We start from the raw sequence: 9,458 nt of genomic DNA on the forward strand, positions 1-9,458 counted from the left end.
ATATATAATTCCAACATATGTATATAAACTATATCATTCTTGTATATACTACTAAATATACACATATTATACATATTTTGGGATAGTTCTTACTAAATATACACATATTATATATGTTTTGGGATATTTAATCTATAGTGGCGACTTTTTTAATTGCCACTAAAACGCCTGATTTTTCTTTAGCAGGCCTTTAGTGGCGAGTTTTTGTGGCGAGTTTTAGTCGTCACAAAAAAAGGTTTTTTTTTTTTGAAAAAAAAAAGCGCTTATTGCTGAGCCGACCGGTGCTTGACATTATTTTGGGTACAGCACGGCCATTTTTTGACATATTTTGGGCCGAGCGGACTCCTGGGGGTATTAGGCCCAAATATTGGCCAAATGTGCCATTACTTTGGGCCATTGGACACACAGTGTCCTTTTCCCTTTATTGAATGAGAATAAAGATGAAAACTAATAATTAATTATATGCTAATTTTCTTAAAATTACAACTAAATTGGCCTTCCTAAAAAAAAAAAAAAATAAATAAATTGGACCATCTATTTTTTGCAAGAACGATAAGTAAAATGGAAGTATTTAACAAAATGTATAGAAACGTGAATGGGAGCATATATTTTGAGACATGTGCATATCGCCTGGTTGGTCCGAGGTGGTGAACCAAACTTAATACTCAAGTGAACTGATCCAATATAGTTGGGCAATTCGCAGGAATTCCCTTACTTTGGGGTGGTCTTTAATTTTTTTCCCATTAAATTGGCGGTCTTTAAGTTTTGTAAAACTTCACTAGAATCCGGTTTCGGTTGAACTCTCACTCGGTTTTAAAAAAATTTAAAAATGTAGCGAGATAGAGTTTGGATTAATGACGTAATTTTCTCTGCTGCGCACGTATTTGTTACCTTCGAGGTAGAGTTTTGCCTTCGGTATGTCAAAACTGCATTTTGGCTAACTTTTAGCCCGAACAAGCCTAATTTTACTACAAGTGCTGCATTTTTGAAATTGTCTTCTTCTTTTTTTCCCTGAGTCGGGGTTGAACCCCAACCCTCAGAGTATTAAGCGAAATGGGCAAAAATTAAAGACGAGTGCATTTGAAGGGAACTCCGCATAAAAAATTGAATACGGGTTGCACTTGGATAGAAGATAAAGCCCATAAGCAGATTATGAGCGGGTCATTTGCACGATAACCCTTCAAAGACACTGGTCTTTAATTTTTGTCCCTCAAATTTGTAGTCTTTAATTTTTGCTCTTCGCCTAATACCATGAGGTTTAGGGTTTGAATCCCGGCTCAATAAAAAAAAAATCGCAAAGCAGAGTTTTGTTGCAAAGTTAGGCCTCGAGGCGAGAATTTTGAATGCAGAACTCTACATGCGGAAGAGTTTTGGATGCAAAAGCGCTGCAATCGAGAGTTTTGCATGTGGTATTTGCATCCAAAACTCGCCTGGGTTGAGTTTTACATGCAAATTTCTCGTGAGGTAGAATTTGCATGTAAAACTCGCCTTGCAAATCCAAACCTCCGCCTAGCAAATTTCTTCTTTTTTTTTTTTTTTTTTTCCTGAGCTAGGATTCAAACCCAAAACCTTGGGATATTAGGCGAAGGGCAAAATTAAGGACCACCAATGTCACGACCCAAATCTCGACACTCAAAGCCCGACGGGCACCCGACGAGCTTCTACCCACAAGGCGAACCCTCTAAATTAATCATGTGAAAATTAACGAACAAAATGAATAATACGTAAAGTCTCATAATATAAAGAAAAGTGCGGAAGCGAAATATAAATACCGAGTCTTGCCCATAAACCCCATCAAATGTCTAAGTCATGGAACTACTAATTCCGAATATAGAAGTGGGCACGAGACGTAGCTCGAAATACTACTAAGTCAACTAAAGAAGAAGAGGCCGCCATGATCTAATGGTGGCTCGCCTCTACCGCCCCGGTGAACGAAGTCGGGAAGAATCAAGTATCGGCTACACAGTCACCTTTAACCACACCCGCACACATACAACATCAAACAAGCGTGAGCCTAAAAGACCAACAAGATCATCGACACTTTTAGCTTACAGGGCAAGTCTTTGAAATCCCGATAATGCATAAAAGCAATTACACGATCCCGAGTATATTAAATATATACAAACACGAAGCTAAAGTCAAATCATGAAGCATAAACAAGCAAAACATGAAAATACTCTAAATCAATCTATGCTCACGGGACATAGTACGTATTTATCTATGTCTTACCCCGTTTTCGGAGGGGAATTATTTACCCCCATCTTACCCGGACGAGCGGACGAGCAATACATGAAATACACTAAATCTGAATGTATGCTCACGGGACATAGTACGTATTTGTCTATGTCTTACCCCGTCTTCGGAGGTTTTTTATTTACCCTCATCTTACCCAGGATAAGCAATACATGAAATACTAATTTGAATCGAATATATGCTCACGGGACATAGTACGTATTTGTCTATGTCTTACCCCGTCTTCCGGAGAGGGCATTATTTACCCCCATCTTACCCGGGTCACTTAAAATTCTAGCATCTATCTCTCACCGAACATCAATGGGACCTGTGGAAGTATGTCTCTCTGAAGATGTGATAAGTGGAACATACGTCCAATCATTACCACTTCTAAATTTTACATTTACATAAATGGTATCTATTTAAGCGAAATTACGCTAGAGGACTCATATGGTCATTACTTTAAAAACTTGGAAATTATCCAATTTAGATCATGCTTGCCCGCTCACACGAACTAAATGGTTTAAATGCATACATATAACACAAACCATATGCTTTTTATGAAAAGCAAGTAAACTAAGAGTTTAAGCCTCACTTGCCTTATAGGGAACACCAACCTCTTTTGAAATGCCAAAATCTCTTCAAATGATCTTGAATAGCCACAATCTATTCAATAACGAAAATACGGGTCCAAATTAGTCTAGGAAAACTAATCCCATAATTTAAGGACACCTATGGTAAAAATCAACTCAAACCCGCCCCTCAGGTTAATATTTCTAAATCCATAATTGATTCCCTGGACACGTTACAATAAGCTACGAAAGTTAAAAAAAAATTTTTTGCCAAGTTTCAATCTTGATGTCAATTGATGGGTCAAATCTCAATTTTCCCTTAATTTAACATTCAGGGATAACTCTCAGTATTCTACATCTCAATTACCATATTTTATGTTGGTGAAAACATATCTTAATCTCAAGGCACAGAATCATTTATCGACTCATGTTTGTGTTCTTCGTACATAAACCCAAACCCAATCTATTCTGTTAGAGTATTACCACATAAAAGAAATACTTTTATCTAATAAAGCCAATTGAGTGAGAAGAAAGCGAGAGATTAATACATTCTTGTGCGTTGGAATTTATCCTACTTCGGTGCTTCAACAACGTCTTTTCCAATACTAATTGCAAGTTTAAAGAAACTGCTTGTGCTTGCTTAATCCATGAAGGACTAGGAATAGGATAAAATAAACTCAACTTTGTCTTATATGAATCCTAAGTCCCTGAATTTGATCCCAAGGAATAGCTTTGTCCTTAACCCTTTAGTGCTTCTGCCAAACTTCTATAGCCCTGAGCATATTGTTTTGTGTAATCTGTACCAAAACTTAAAAAAAAAGTCCCAAAGTTATACTCCTTGGTCATTTCAAACGTGCCAGAAAAAAAGGAGTGTGGGCTTGCCCCACTTCTTTTGCCACTTAAATTGTCATCCAAACTTCCCTTACACTTCGTTTCCCATTTAAGCATATTTTGTCATTTAGTCATTAATTTAATTCTCCGACTTACTCCTTACTACGCTTATATATATATGTACCGACAAATTCCTTGAGAATACATATCTCTTTCTAAATATGTAGGTGTGTATATATATGTAATGTAAATAATTCTATAGGAAATCAGTTAAAATTAAATAAGTTATGAATAAGGAAGTAATTCAAAAGAAAAATATCGGGTTGTTACAACCAATTTGAGGGGCAAAAATTAAAAACCAGTGCTTTTGAAAGGCAATCCGTACAAACAAATGATTATTTGTGGGGAATTTAACGGAAAGGCCATGCGATACAAAACAATTACTCGAAAATGTCCATTTTGAAAAATGTTACATTTCCTATATTTATTAAAAATGTTATAAAATAATATTAAAAGTACATGACAATAAAAGATATAGTCAAAGAAGCTGGGGGGAGAGAGAGATTTTATTGCTCTTTCAGTTGATGTACAGATGAACTGAATTGACTTCCTATTTATAAAATAAAAGAAGCAGCTGTGAGGCTTTTCAGAAGTTACTGACAAGCTGCCTACTTGAACTACTTTCAAGCTACTTACTTGAGCTACTCGCATGGCCGCTCGCTTTGCCTTGATTGCAAGCTTGAGGAAAATTCGCTGGCAAGCGCTTTCGAGGGCCGCTTGCAACGTGCACACGCACGAGCTACTTGCAAGATGTCTACTTGATTGAAGTTTATCCAATTGCAAGCTTATCTAGGAAATCGTGTATTTGAATGGACATCCATAATACGGTACTTATAACACTCTCCCTTGGATATTTATTAATAGATGATGTGTCTCATTAAAACCTTACTAGGAAAAACCTAATGAAGGAAGAAGAGTACAAGTATCTAGTAATACGCATTGCTTCACCTCATTAAAAATCTTACCAGGAAAACTCAAACGGGATAAAATTTTGGTTAGGGAAAACAGAGTACAACACTTATTTTGCTCTCCCTGATTAAAGCGTCACATAATTCTTGAAGATGATGTACTCCGATTTTGTATATCAACTTATTATATCTTGAGGTTGTGCAGGCATTTGTGATCGCATTTGTCAAATGATCATTTGACCAACCGGTTGATGATTCGCATCTCCATTCTTATATAGAGTCGCATCGTCGCCATTTAATATTATCGCAGTCACGCCAAGCACATTCTTGACTTGCTTTATAAACTTCTGTTATCTTTCTACGATTGTTGTCAGTAAAATAACATGGTATGAGAGTAATCCTTCATGGAAACAAATAGAAGCCTATCTGGATCGAACTCTTATGTCGATTGTATGAATGTCCTGCATATCCAAAACACTTGACAATATTTTTTAGGTAAAACACATTCATGTCAGGGCTTTCATTTGCAGTCTATAATTGATCTATGAATGAGAAAAATTATATCATACTTTTAGTTATAGCAAGATAAATAATTGCATCAATTGCACAAATATATGGTACTTCAGGATCAATGTAATTCTCATGTCAACTTCTTTTAGCAGATAATCTACTACTTTGGAAACTCTTAGAGCTGCTAATAATATTCAAGTCATCAACTTGCACAATAATATGAAAGGTTTTGATTATCATAAAGAGACAAAGGTAAACAGGGTCATCTTTGTACCCTTCGTCAATGAGTATTCACTAAGGTGATTAAATCACATTCACCTAACCTGATTCAATCCATATAAGAGTTTCAGACATTTTGAATCATACAGAAATTTTTGAATTTTATCAAGCAAAACATATAGACTGTGAGAACATCCATTTAGTAGTTAAATGGCTTGACATCTTCTGATGTCTGGACTGCAAGTCCATTAAGCATTACGCTTACCAATATACATCATATCACTTGGTAATTATTTCTACATTAACATGCTTTTAGAGACATAGAACTTAGATCCTTACAATCTTTTAGATTCTCACAATCTTATACAATATTGCGCTCCATATTGTATCAAAGATATCGTCGACGAGATATCATTTTGTATCGGTTCGCAATTCGACATAACTTACTAAAATCTCATCACTTGTGCATTACCTCATGGTAGGTTTCATGAAGTATTATGTTGTAGGCTCTTAAAGAGCATATTGCTTCCCTTATTATGATCATTTGCTCCCCACACGCATTTCAAGGATTATTACATTTGGGCCGAAGTTATTGGCTGCATTACTCATGCATATTGTAGACTCTATCCTTCGGGAACATTAGAAGCATTTTGCGGATGAAATATCACGAGTTGGGTCAAAAATGTGACATTTGACTTGAATTATCTGAGAATCATCCTGATGATAATTTACAACATATTTCTTAGCTGTATATTCTCTCTCCCACTTATGTCAGAAAAACTAACACATATCCTCACTTTCTTAGGGAAATTCACCTATTTGCATCATGGTGTATCCATTAATCATATACAGCACATCAAAAGCTATAAGATGGATATATCTAGTTCCTAATCCTGAACTAATTATGAGGGGAGAATTTATCATAATTTATTGGTCTGAAGCACGATATATCATATCTCAGACCAACATCTGAAGCTCTGTTCTCATAAGCAATGGTTTAGATATATTATGGAGGCATCCAATGCCAAATCAACTTAGATATAAACCAACATTTTCTTGATTACATATTCTAAAAATTATGCTTCAACTTTCGATTATTTTGACAAGCAACTTCTTGAAATGTCAAATGTCAGGTTGACAATAAGCGAGGACATATATGGTAATGTCTCATAGATGCATCTTTTAAAACATCACATCACAGAAATACGAACATACGCACGTTCACCTTTTGTATTTTTCATAATTTAGGATATTCAGTTCCAATATTTGCTGGTGTAATCAACTTTTCACGAGAACAAGAAACACAAACAAATTCTTGAAGAATCTTCTAGTTCTTCAATATAATTCAACTACTCAATTAAGACATCAGATTTAAATCAGGACGACCAAAACAGTCATGTCAACTAATAAAATTACTTGTACTAGTAAACTTCAGATTTACCGTGACATGTCTTATACATTGTTTTATTAAACTTCGGTCTCTCTTTGCATGAGATTTTATATCAATAAAAGAAACGTATTGATTTAATGTAGGCATGTGATCTCATCATGCTTGGGTAATGTTTTCACCTCATTATTTCTTACCCGATAACTGGAGATATTGATCTTCCAATCATTTGTAGTCTCGATATGATAATCATTTTTCTACACTTAGTAAAACTGAGGTTTACTACAAATTATTTTCCGATCATTGTAACCACAATCTAGGATAAATGTTGCTATCATACATAACCTCTTTGAGAGACTTTAATTTCAGATGTCTACTACTTCAGGAGTAGATTTGAAGAGTTCTACTTCTTCGGGAGTAGAATTTTGAGTCTTACTACTTCGTAAGTAGGCACGAGTTTACTACGTTGGGAGTGGAGCGTAGAGTATTTACTACTTTAGGAGTAAATTTCCCGAACTTACTACTTCGGGAGTTATCTTTGATAAATTTCAAAGGCTTACTACTTCGGGGGAGTAAAACATAAAATATTCGAGATTATTTCTTTTCAAATATTATACCTATTAAAGGTGGATCGTGATATCTTCACAACCAAGTGCATGTTTGTATTAATAAGCTTTATTATTATTATTATTATTATTATTATTATCATTATCACATTCACTTCGGGGAATGGATCTATATTATAGCTTTTATCAAAAGTTCTCATTCTTCAAGAATGGTATACAATCATCTGAAGGTGCCTTAAGCAAATCAAATCATGATACCGTAGAATATCTTTTAAGAAATTGCTATTTCAGGAGCAAATCGAGGCAGACATATGATGTAGAGTTTGTTTCTTCAACACATCTTCAATTGTAGCCACAACAATGCATAGGAGATATTGTCACGTCTGGTGATCATATATTCCTTGAAAATTCTCATTTAGCCATTAAGGGATATGAAATTAACATCATAATCCCTCTTAACATTATTATTCTTCAGGAATAAATTTGAGGCATAAATGATCCAGAACCAATTAGGTTCCCATGGACCCGATAAATTCAACGACTTGTGATAGCCAATAGCCATATATACTCCTTGTGAGGCCATCCTTATCATGTGAAAGTATGACTTAAATAATTTAACGTATTGCATACCTGAATTATCTGAATTGGAAATTACCTTCCGTAGTGTCCAGTAATGAAATATCTATTTTTCACAAGCATGGATACATGTAATTGTTGTATCCAAAAAACAAAACAAAAACCTTTAATGTAAAATCCATATATGGATCCAAAAACAAGGAGAACCATTTCTCCAAAAGCTACCGTTGATAAAATATCAAAAGTCAAATAGACCTCTAATACCTTTTCAAAGGCAAATGATGAGTACTAACCGTCAGATAAAAACTTGACACTTACTTTGTTAACATTTAAAGGAAATGGTAACGCCAACTTCTCTGGCTAATTGATGCATCTTGTAGAAAGGAAACTTTGATTTTCCGTTCTTTAAATATTTTCAAAATAAGTGTTTAATGCATAGACTCGTGTTGATAACATGTTATGAAATAATATTAAAAGTACACGATGATAAAAGATATAGCCAAAGAGAGATATTTTATTGCTCTTTTAATTGATGTACAAATGAATTCAATTGAGTTCCTATTTATAGAAGAAAAGAAGCAGCTGCGAAGCTTTTTAGGAAGTTGTTGCGAGGCATTTGGAAAATTTTTGCATGATTGCAAGCTTTGAAAATTTTTCAAGATTTTTCAGGGGAGGCGCACCTTTACTGCGCGACTACTTAAGCTATCTGCTTGATGGCATGTTTATCCAATTGCAAGCTTATCAAGAAAATCGTGTATTTGAATGGACATTCATAATACGGTGTATTTATAACAAAAAAGAATATTTACAAAAAAATATGCATATGTATAAAAAGAATGTCATAGGGCGACTCCTCGCGGCCCTTATGGCCTTTGGTAATCGCTCCAGACCCCAGTTGCAATGCTTTCATTAGGTTTCTTGATCCACTAATTTAGTAGACGGTTGGAACAGTCTAACACTAATATCTTAATTGAATTGTTCAAGATCAAACCTGTTTCTCAAAGTGCTTTTTCGATTGCTACATCTCTTTTAAATCGAGGAACAAAACAAGATCACTTCATTTGGCAGGGATCCAGAGAGTTCCCTTGCTTTTGACATTCTTCATAGATCTCAGAATTTCACCCTTTATATGAAATTTCACTCTCCTTAAGTTTCATCTTTCAGTGATACGCTCTCTCACTCTTAGCATTAATCTTAAATCTTGAACAGAATGTCTACTTTTCATCTTTAAATTTTCCAATACAATATTCAAATATCTCAAAGAAAAGAGTTCTTCGTATATAATACGGGCCTTTTCTTCTTCGTTAGGTTTCAAAAATATCTTTTTTCTTTTTCCTAAAGGTCTAGGCTTTAAAAATCTGAAGTTTCATATTTAGTCAGCTTATATCTGTCACGTCACGTCTTCTATTTGGTGCTACAGTATGGTATTCTTAAGTTAAAAATAAAAACAATAAAATAAAACTAGAACAGTACTAACACATTCTACTCAAGAAAGAATAGGAAAGGAAATTTGATGGGTAAATAATGTTATATACGGCCATAGCATGTAGTTTGCGATTTCTACAGATAATGTATATTTAAATAAAAAATTTTTTAT

The sequence above is a fragment of the Lycium ferocissimum genome, chromosome 6 (genome assembly GCF_029784015.1).
Source record: "Lycium ferocissimum isolate CSIRO_LF1 chromosome 6, AGI_CSIRO_Lferr_CH_V1, whole genome shotgun sequence".
NCBI lineage: Eukaryota > Viridiplantae > Streptophyta > Magnoliopsida > Solanales > Solanaceae > Lycium > Lycium ferocissimum.